Genomic DNA, 11,000 nt, shown 5'->3' on the forward strand with positions numbered 1-11,000 from the left:
ACCTGGGCTTCTCCTTCAACGAATTAAATCAGAATCTGAGGGCTGGCACTGGATGTGCCAGGGATGGAAAGCACTAGTGTAGAAAAATTATTAAAGAGCCGAATCTTTGGAGACCAACATAGGTTCAGATTCTGACTCTGTTACATAATTATGGACACTTGAATTGGTTATTAACTCCTCACAGCCTCTGTTTACTTGTCCACAAGATGGGGATAATAGTACTTAACTTACCAGCGCTGCTATAAGAAATAAAAGTTTTGCACATAGTGAGCACCCCAAGTGACGCATGTGAACAGACCCTTGTCACTTCACCACCGTGACCACGGTAGTGAGTGCTGTGCCTGACCCACATTTGGAACTTACTACAAATATCTGTAAATGAGTTAAGTGTAGCAGTTACTACCATAACTTGAAAAGCAATGAAGAAACATGAGATTATCATGAGACAAAGCTCTTGTCTTTTGACAGACTCACAAAATGATATATCCCAGCATTTGAGGCTGTTAGGAGTAGCCAGGACTCTGTTGTGGCCAGAGATGTAGGTGGAAGTCACAAGTTCTTACCCTTGAGTTTCTCCTTCTTGGTAACCTCCGGCTGTCATCTTGAGAAGGGCAGAATGGAAACCAAGAAGGACTCTGGGGTTTGCAGCATGAATGAGCTGCCATTGTAGATCAGACTACCCCTCTGGGATTTCATTTTTTCCCCCAAGTGAAACAAAAATAGATCTCTTTTTGCTTAGGTTCCTGGTTGGGGAATTTTGTTTCTAATAAAAGGGAAACAGACACTTTGGGCTTCCTCACTGTTCTACTGTCTTTTTTTCCCTTTTATATGGAATGCTTCACAAATTTGTGTGTCACCCTTGCACAGGGGGCATGTTAATTTCTGTATTGTTCAAATCTTTGTATATGTGCCCCAAGAGTGAGCACACTCACTGTTCTACTTTCTGTCCATAGTTGTCAGACTCCAGATAAATCTATGCCACGAGGACCAGCAACCTGTTTCATTAATTCCCTCCTCAGCCCTTTCAGAGGCACCACAGAAAGGCTGCCCAGCCCCAAATCTCATCCGCCAGATCAGAGTTAGCTGCAATCCTATCCAGGCTCCTCTGGCCTCCCTAGAAGGTTCCAGAAGAGAGAGTACTGTACTCCCCCCACCCCGCTCAAGACTAAAAGCTCATGGCTCTCATTGCTCTCCTGAGCATAGTCTCTGGAGTCTGGTGAATGTAGATGAGAATCTTCAACTTCTGCACTGATTTGCCATGGGCAAAGTGTCTTTGAACGAGCCTGATTTCACACTTACAAGCTTCCCAGTGCTGCTATGAGAAATAAAAGTTTTGCACAGAGATAAATTTAGACAGGGAACTCAAAGAGAGAAAAGGCAAAGTAACAGGACCAGAGGTAAGCAATACTTCCAAATAAACCCAGAACTAGGTCTAAACATCCAAGGGAAGGGAGGTGGCAGAGTAAATGCGATTATCACAGACCTTGGCATTATAAAAACAATAACCCTGTGGCAGAGTGTTGGGTGTGGGCAGGGAATAGAGTGTGAGGGACTTAACTTTTCTCATCCTTCACAGCAGGGAAAAACAGAGCTGAGAGTGAAACATGTAATTTAAACAAATACATGACCTCCAGTTTCTTAATGTTTTTTATAATCTTAGGGGAATAATATCTTAGGAAATAATATCTGATACAGTAACAAAACAATGAGTAAAGCTAACTGCTTTTATTTCAATTAAATTCGTTTTCTTTCGTTAAATTCAAGTATAAATTAACTCTGTATTTTACTTTTAAAATTTAGCACACAGAAGAAATAGATATATTGTGAAGAAGTGTCATAAACAAATGCAAAAGAGATGGATGATTTATTCGGGAAAGACTTTTGGAACTGTACCTATCGAAGAACAAATAAGCAAGTAATTTACACCATATTAAAGGGTTTATTAAATATTTTAGTGTAAACAATGAAACTCTAAAATACTAGATGAAAACATATGTCTTTTTAAATGGTATAAAGGTAAAAAGGAATTTTCTAAGAGAAAGGCAGTAAAAGAGATCATAAAGGAAGAAATGATGTAATAAAGTAAAATTCTAAAGTTAAAATTTCTGTCCATCATAAAAAAACAAGCACAAGACATAACATAAAAATAAATACTTAGTTGGTAAAAATAATTTTGACAAGAGGTAACTATCCTTAAGACATAATAAAAGGCTCTAAAAATCATTATTACTCTAATAAAGAAGAACATGAATAGACAATTACGGATTGAAAAAATTAATTTCAAAAATACATAAAAATTACAAAACTCATTGGTAGAGAAATATGCAATAGAACCACAATGACCACAATGAAATACTATTTATAATCTATATTCTCAATTCTCAATATTAAAACAGGTACTCCTGCAATATTTGTGAGGTTATAAATTAATACTAACTTTGGGAAAGCACACTGAGAATTATCTCAAAATTATTCATAGTCTTTATATATTTTTTCAAGTTATCTAAATTTTAATTTTATTTTAGGTTTTTAATTTTTATTTATTTATTTATTTTAAAATTAATTAATTTATTTTCAGCATAACAGTATTCATTATTTTTTCACCACAGCCAGTGCTCCATGTAATCCGTGCCCTCTATAGTACCCACCACCTGGTACCCCAACCTCCCACCCCCCCACCACTAGAAACCCCTCAGATTGTTTTTCAGAGTCCATAGTCTCTCATAATTCACCTCCCCTTCCAATTTCCCCAACTCCCTTCTCCTCTCTAACTCCCCATGTCCTCCATGCTATTTGTTATGCTCCACAAATAAGTGAAACCATATGATAATTGACTCTCTCTGGTTGACTTATTTCACTCAGCATAATCTCTTCCAGTCCCGTCCATGTTGCTACAAAAGTTGGGTATTTGTCCTTTCTGATGGAGGCATAATACTCCATAGTGTATATGGACCACATCTTCCTTATCCATTCGTCCGTTGAAGGGCATCTTGGTTCTTTCCATAGTTTGGCGACCATGGCCAGTGCTGCTATAAACATTGGGGTACAGATGGCCCTTCTTTTCACGACACCGGTATCTTTGGGTTAAATACCCAGGAGTGCAATTGCAGGGTCATAGGGAAGTTCTGTTTTTAATTTCTTGAGGAATCTCCACACTGTTCTCCAAAGAGGCTGCACCAACTTGCATTCCCACCAACAGTGTAAGAGGGTTCCCCTTTCTCCACATCCCCTCCAGCACATGTTGTTTCCTGTTTTGTTAATTTTGGCCATTCTAACTGGTGTAAGGTGATATCTCAATGTGGTTTTAATTTGAATCTCCCTGAGGGCTAGTGATGATGAACATTTTTTCATCTGATAGCCATTTGTATGTCTTGATTGGAGAAGTGTCTGTTCATATCTTCTGTCCATTTTTTGATATGATTGCCTGTTTTGTGTGTGTTGAGTTTGAGGAGTTTATTATAGATCCTGGATATCAACTTTTGTCTATACTGTCATTTGCAAATGTCTTCTCCCATTCCGTGGGTTGCCTCTTTGTTTTATTGCCTGTTTCCTTTGCTGTGCAGAAGCTTTTATTTTGATGAAGTCCCAAAAGTTTATTTTCACTTTTGTTTCCTTTGCCTTTGGAGACATATCTTGAAAGAAGTTGCTGTGGCTGATATCGAAGAGATTACTGCCTATGTTCTCCTCTAGGATTCTGATGGATTCCTGTCTCACGTTGAGGTCTTTTATCCATTTTGAGTTTATCTTTGTGTATGGTGTAAGAGAATGGTCGAGTTTCATTCTTCTACATATAGCTGTCCAGTTTTCCCAGCACCTTTTATTGAAGAGACTGTCTTTTTTCCACTGTATATTTTTTCCTGTTTTGTCGAAGAGTAATTGACCATAGAGTTGAGGGTCCATATCTGGGCTCTCTACTCTGTCGCACTGGTCTATGTTTATTTTTTGTTAACATATAATGTTTTATTAGCCCCAGGGGTACAGTTCTGTGAATCGTCAGGCTTACACACTTCAAAGCACTCACCATAGCACATACCCTCCCCAATGTCCATAACCCAACCACGCTCTCCCTACCCCACTCCCCCTGGCAACACTCAGTTTATTTTGTGAGATTAAGAGTCTCTTATGGTTTGTCTCCCACCTGATCTCATCTTGTTTCATTTTTTCCTTCCCTAGCCCCCAAGCCCCACACATTGCCTCTCGAATTCCTCATATCTGAGAGATCATATGATAATTGTCTTTCTCTGGTTGACTTATTTCGCTCAGCATATTATCCTCTAGTTCCATCCATATCATTGCACAGGGCAAGATTTTATTTTTTGATGACTGCATAGTATTCCATTGTATGTGTAAATATGTATACACACATATGTATATATACATAATGGTATACTGTATGCCACATCTTCTTAATCCATTCATCTCTTGATGGACATCTAGGTTCTTTCTATAGTTTTGCTATTGTGGACATTGTTGCTTTAAACATTTGGGTGCAAGTGCCCCTTCAGATCACTACATTTGTATCATTAGGGGAAATACCCAGCAGTGCAATTGATAGGTCATAGGGTAGCTCTATTTTCAACTTTTTGAAGAACCTCCATACTGTTTTCCAGAGTGGTTGCACCAGCTTGCATTTAAACCAACAGTGTAGGAGGGTTCCCCTTTCTCAAAATCATCAACAGCATCTGTTGTTTCCTGACTTCTTAATTTTAGCCATTCTGACTGGTGTGAAGTGGTATCTTATTGTGGTTTTGATTTGTATTTTCCTGATGCTGAGTGATGTGGAGCACCTTTTCATGTGTCTGTTGGCCATCTGGATGTATTCTTTGCAGAAATGTCTGTTCACGTCCTCTGCCCGTTACTTGATTGGATTATTTATTCTTTGGGTGTTGAGTTTGATAAGTTCTTCACAGATTTGGGGTACTGGTCCTTCCTCTGATATGTCGTTTGCAAACGTCTTCTCCCATTCTGTCAGTTGTCTTTTGGTTTTGTTGACTGTCTCCTTTGCTGTGCAAAAGCTTTTGATCTTGATGAAGTCCCAATAGTTCATTTCTGCCCTTGCTTCCCTCGTCTTTGGCGATGTTTCTAGGAAGAAGTTGCTGCTTCTGAGGTCAAAGAGATTGCTGTCTATGTTCTACTCAAGCGTTTGAATGGATCCCTTTCTCACATTGAGGTCTTTTGTCCATTTGGAGTCTAATTTTGTGTGTGGTATAAGGAAATGGTCCAGTTTCATTCTTCTGCCTGTGGCTGTCCAATTTGCCCAACACCGTTTGTTGAAGAGACTATCTTTTTTATGTTGGTCATTCTTTCCTGCTTTGTTGGAGATTAGTTGACCATAAAGTTGAGCATCCATTTCTGGGCACTCTGTTCTGTTCCATTGATCTATGTGTTTGTATTTGTGCCAGTACCATACTACCTTGATGATGACAGCTTTGTAATAGAGCTTGAAGTCTGGAATTGTGATGCCACCAACTTTGGCTTTTTTTCCCCAATATTCCTCTGGGTTTTCGAGGTGTTCTCTGGTTCCATTTAAATTTTAGGATTATTTATTCCATTTCTTTGAAAAAAGTTGATGGTATTTTGATAGGAATTGCATTAAACGTGTAGATTGCTTTAGGTAGCATAGACATTTTCACCATATTTGTTCCTCCAGTCCATGAGCATGGAACATTTCCCCATTTCTTTGTGTCTCCCTCAGTTTCCTTCCTGAGTACTTTACCATTTTCTGAGCAGAGATTCTTTGACTCTTTGGTTAGGTGTATTCCTAGGTTACGTTATGGTTTGGGGTGCAGTTGTAAATGGGATTGACTGCTTAATTTCTCTTTCCTCTGTTTTGCTGTTGGTGAATTGAAATGCAACTGATAACACGGTTTCACTTATTTGTGGAGCATAACAAATAACATGGAGGACAAGGGGAGATTGAGAGGAGAAGGGAGTTGAGGGAAATTGGAAGGGGAGGTGAACCATGAGAGACTATGGAAGCTGAGAAACAATCGGAGGGTTTGGAAGGGCGGGGGGTGGGAGGTTGGGGGAACCAGGTGGTGGGTATTGGAGAGGGCATGGATTGCATAGAGCACTGGGTGTGGTGTAAAAACAATGAATACTGTTACGCTGAAAATCAATTAAAAGAAAAAGAAATGCAACAATCGATTTCTGTGCATCGATTTTATACCATGACACTTTACTGAATTCCCATAGAAGTTCTAGCGGATTGGAAGTGGAGTCTTTTGGGTTTTCTGCATAAAGTGTCTTATCATCTGCAAAGAGTGATAGTTTGACTTCTTCCTTGCTGATTTGGGTGCCTCTAATTTCTTCTTGTTGTCGGATTGCTGAGGCTAGAACTTCTAGTACTATGTTGAATAGCAGTGGTGATAGTGGACAACCCTGCCGTGGTCCTGACCTTAGCCAAAAAGCTGTCAGTTTTTCTCCATTGTGAATGATATTGGCTGTGGCTTTTTCATAGATGGCTTTGATGATATTGAGGTATGTGTCCTCTATCCCTGCACTTTGAAGAGTTTTGATCAAGAAAGGATGCTGTACTTTGTCAAATGCTTTTTCAATATCTATTGAGAGTATCCTATGGTTCATGCGCTTTTTTTTTTTATTAATGCATTGTATCACACCACTTGATTTGTGGATGTGAAACCCACCTTGCAGCCTTGGAATCAATCCATTTGGTCATGGTGAATAATCTTTTTAAGGCACTGTTGGATCCTATTGGCTAGTATATTGGTGAGTTGTTCACACCTGTTTTCATCAAGGATATTGGTCTGAAATCTTCGTCTGCTTTTGGGATCAAGGTAATGCTGACCCCATGAAATGAGTTTGGCAGTTTTCCTTCCACTTCTATGTTTTGGAACACTGTCAGGTTTAGAGGAGTGAATTCTTCTTTAAATGATTGGTAGAATTCCCCAGGGAAGCCGTCTGGCCCCGGGCTCTTGTTGGGAGATTTTTGAAGACTGCTTCAGTCTCCTTACTGGTTATGGGTCTGTTCAGGTTGTCTATTTCTTCCTGGTTCCGATTTGGTAGTTTTTACGTCTCTGTCTCTAGGCATGCAAGCATTTCTTCCAGACTGTCAAATCTCCTGGCGTATTGTTGCTCATAATATGTTCTTATAATTGTTTGTATTTCTTTGGTGTTGGTTGTGATCTGTCCTCTTTCACTCATGATTTTACTTATTTGGGTCCTTGCTCTTTTCTTTCTGATAAGCCTGGCCAGGGGTTTATCAATTTTCTTAATTCTTTCAAAGAAGCAGCTCCTAGTTTCATCGATTTGTTCTACTGTTCTTTTTGTTTCTATTTCATTGATTTCTGCTCTGATATTTACAATTTCTCTTCTCCTTCTGGGTTTAGCCTTTCTTTCCCATTCTTTCTCCAGCTCCTTATGTGTAGGGTTAGGTCGTGTATTTCAGAATTTGTTGTTTCTTGTGAGAGGCTTGAGTCACTATGAATTTTCCTCTCAGCGCTGCCTTTGCTGTGTCCCACCGATTTTGAACAGTTGTGTTTTCATTATCATTAGTTTCCATGAATTTTTTCAATTCTTCTTTAGTGTCCTGGTGGGCCGAAGTGGGCCAAGTGGGGCCACGTGAAGCCCAGCTGGTGGACCGAGCTGGTCGGATGGAGCCCAGGCGGGCCAGGCCGAGCCGAGTGGCGGGGCCACGTGGATGCCACGGAGCCAAGCGGCTGGGAGCCAGGACTGAGGCCGAGCGTGTCCATGGCTGGTGGAGGCGGTGGGTGTGTGCAGAGGTGAGGCTGCTCCGCAAGTCCTGTCGCATGTCACCGCTGGACCCCTCCATTCTAGGACCCGCGGGAAAGCCGCACGCTCGGGTTTCCTGAGCCTGTGAAGTAGCTTTCAGAGAGACTCTCTTCCTTTGGTGGCCTCAATTTCCCCACTTGTAAAATTGGGGCAATGGAAGGATGCAGTAGACTGCGGTGTGTGTAGCCTTTCTTAAGGCCTCCCCCTCAGGGGGTGATACTGACTTTTCCTATTTTGTAGTGGCACCGAATGTTGCCTCTGTCGTTGGGGTCCGTCCTGGGCAAGGTCACCCGAAAGAGTGTTTTTCTGAAGCTGTAACTGTCCCTCACGCTGTTTAGAGAACATTTCCCAGGCGTGCGGGAGGTGCTGTAACCTGGCGGTCCAACAGGGGTGTGTGTGACCCCCCTGACACACCCTAAAGCCTTGTTTGGTCCCAAAGTATTTGCCTGAAAGAGGCAGGAAGGAGATTTCTGGGGCATGAGTAGTGAAAAGAGTCACGATGGGAAGAGCGCCTTGTCTCTTAGCGGGGCCAACTCACTGACGCTCCTTGTTTCATCTGTGAGGTTTCAGGAGAATGATGTATGCCCATAGAGCTGGTGAGAAGTTGGGGGCGTGTCCCTTAGTCTCTAAAAAGGTGCTTTAGGGATGGATGGGGTAGGCGATCCACAATTTGACAGTATTATCCTGTCGCCTTTATATTATAAAATATGCCCCTTTTATTTTTTGATAAAAACGATCCTGTACCAGGCAAGGTTCTAGGCAGTCTGGATAGAGATGTGAGCAATGCAGCCAGTAATCCCCGCTTCTATTCTGATAGAAGGCAGATATTCTTTCCTGTGATCTGCCAGAAGAGTTGAGACTGCAAATGTTGTCTTGCACATGCTGACATCATCAGTGCCTGAGGCCTTCTCGAAACTCCTGCTTAGACTCCTACAGCTGAGTTGTAAAACGCGCATCTGATGACATTACTGAGGTGCTCTCAGCCCCCTGCCCTCAGTGCCTTTGAGATAAGGCTTCGGGCCAGCTCCTCCAATTGCATCTCCCTTCCGTCCCTAAGCTTTCAGGGACACCTGGCTACTCACCCCTCCCAGAGGAGTTCAAGACCTCCACACCTCTCTGCTCTGTGTATTTGATTCCATGTTTGTACTGCTGATCTCAGTACTAGACACGAGATGGCGCCAAAACGGCAGTCAGAAAGCTTTCTGTAGTAGCCACCGAGTACTGGCTACCTGTAAGTTGCACATGGGAAGAAGCCATATGGTATTTGTCTTCCTATTACTGACTTGTTTCACCGAGCATAAGCCACTCTAGCTCCATCCACATCACTGCAGACGGCAGGATTTCAGCCCTTATGGTAGCTGAGTAATGTTCCATTGTATGTGTGTGCCAAATGCCAATTTTCTGTACAACCATACGGAGTACAAGCTAAAGGAACAGATTCACAGTGCTTTCACAGGATGAGGAGAATCTTGATGGTGCCATCCCAGAGACAGACAGTACAGGGTAGGAGAATTACAGGTCAAGTCTTCCTGAACTGAGATGTCGAAACTGGAAGCCAGGATTATAAATTTACTTCCAAAGACCCCTCCTCCCCAAAAACGAACAAAGCCCCGAAACCAGGATATCTGTGGGGTTTTTATGGGTTGATATGATTGGGATAACTGACCGGGTGAAGCCCAGGAGAATGGCGAGAAGGGACAGTACCATCGGCCTGATGGAACTGAGAGTTTGGGAGCTGAGGATGAAGGTCTGTGTTGTGGTCTTTGAAGAGTGACCTTCAAAGGGGTGGGGAATCGAGGCTGAGGTTTGATGGGTGTGGAGGAAAAAGCCTGTTCCTGGCAAATACAGGGTGTAGATATGAATGAGAAGAGATTTGAGAGTACAGACTGTATGTGTGGGAGAACAGGAGCGGGAAGGCACACACTCAGCCAGTGCAGCCTTGCCCACTGTCAGCCAAGCCTATGTACACCCTGCTCTGTCGGTCACATCAGCAGTAAGACATTGAGCATCCCAGAATTTATTCATTCAACCACTAGAGCCCTAGCCCAGAACACCACCTTCCCATTAGCATGCTGTAACTGTTTGTCTCTGGCTGGCCTGCCGAAGGGAAGCTAATTTGTGGCAGAGCCATCACATGACAGTTGGTTTGGAATGCCGTGGATTCAGAGTCAGTTGGGGGCTGAGCAGCCCACCAGTCACTGAGGGTGGTCAGCTGGTCCTCGCAAGGCCCTGCGAGAGAAAGCTGACAGTGGGAAGAAGCTCGGGGAGGAGGGCCACAGTTGAACTTCCCTGGTCCTTCCAAGGGGCTTGGTTTGGAGGAAACCATCCTGTTTTTCTGTCAGAGATTGAATACAGAGTCGGGAGCATGAAGTAAGTTTCATATAATCCTCTTGGCCCTGACACCTCCTTTCGGGTACCTACTCTCTCCCCCAGAAATTGTGGGGCAGGAGAAATTGAGAAAGTACAGAGTGCTCTTGGTTCAGTGGTCCGGGGCCTTTCCTCAGGGGCCTTGGGCAGGCCTCAGGTGTTTAGATCTCTCTCACCCAGGGACCAACCACATTCTTGTCTTGGATCCAACACTCATCATCATGACCACTTCTGGCAGATCACTTAATCTCTCTAAATTTCAATGCCCTGCACTATAAAATATGGGCTAGGGCCCTTGCTTTGACCCCTCTCAACAGGGCTGATTTGGAGATCACAGGCGTCCACAATACATATCCTCCACGAGACCTTAAGCAGCATTCCCATGGAAATGCTGGAGAGTAAGCTTTCACCCTCCCCTTTTGTGGAGCCATCCAAGTCCTCTCTGGAGTCCTCCACTGCTGGGCGTGTAGCTCATCCTCTAGGCATTCGATAGCTGAACACTTACAGAGGTATTGGGAAGCACCAGTCCTTTCCTTGAGGCTTTACTCCTGGTAAGGCCCTTTCGCCTCAGACCTGAACACAAATTTGTAGGCCACGCTAACAATTTTGTGTCCCAGAACAGGGAACTGAGGCACAGAGGGGTCTCTATAACTCTCTCAAGTATGTGTCACTGTTAATTGTATGTGAACCTAGACCATCAGGTATGGTCACTCTGCTGTGTTTCTGTAGTGTCTGAGCTAAAGAAAGGGATCTGCCCACAAAGGTCATCTGTTCTTTGTTTGAAGGACACACCAAGTTGCAACATCTTCCCAAGTTCAACGTTGCTTCAGGAGGCTCTGCTGGGCAGCTGGTGGGGAAAGGGAGGAGAAGATGGCACTCTG

General features: G+C 43.0%; 1 non-coding gene across 1 annotated transcript; it reads right to left on the reverse strand.

The window, feature by feature from the left end:
• Nucleotides 1-822: 822 nt before the first annotated feature.
• On the reverse strand, nt 823-926 carry LOC122911019. The gene has a single exon (XR_006385361.1). It is a non-coding gene; the product is annotated as a U6 spliceosomal RNA (small nuclear RNA).
• Nucleotides 927-11,000: the final 10,074 nt, after the last annotated feature.

Source organism: Neovison vison, chromosome 6, assembly GCF_020171115.1.
Source record: "Neovison vison isolate M4711 chromosome 6, ASM_NN_V1, whole genome shotgun sequence".
NCBI lineage: Eukaryota > Metazoa > Chordata > Mammalia > Carnivora > Mustelidae > Neogale > Neogale vison.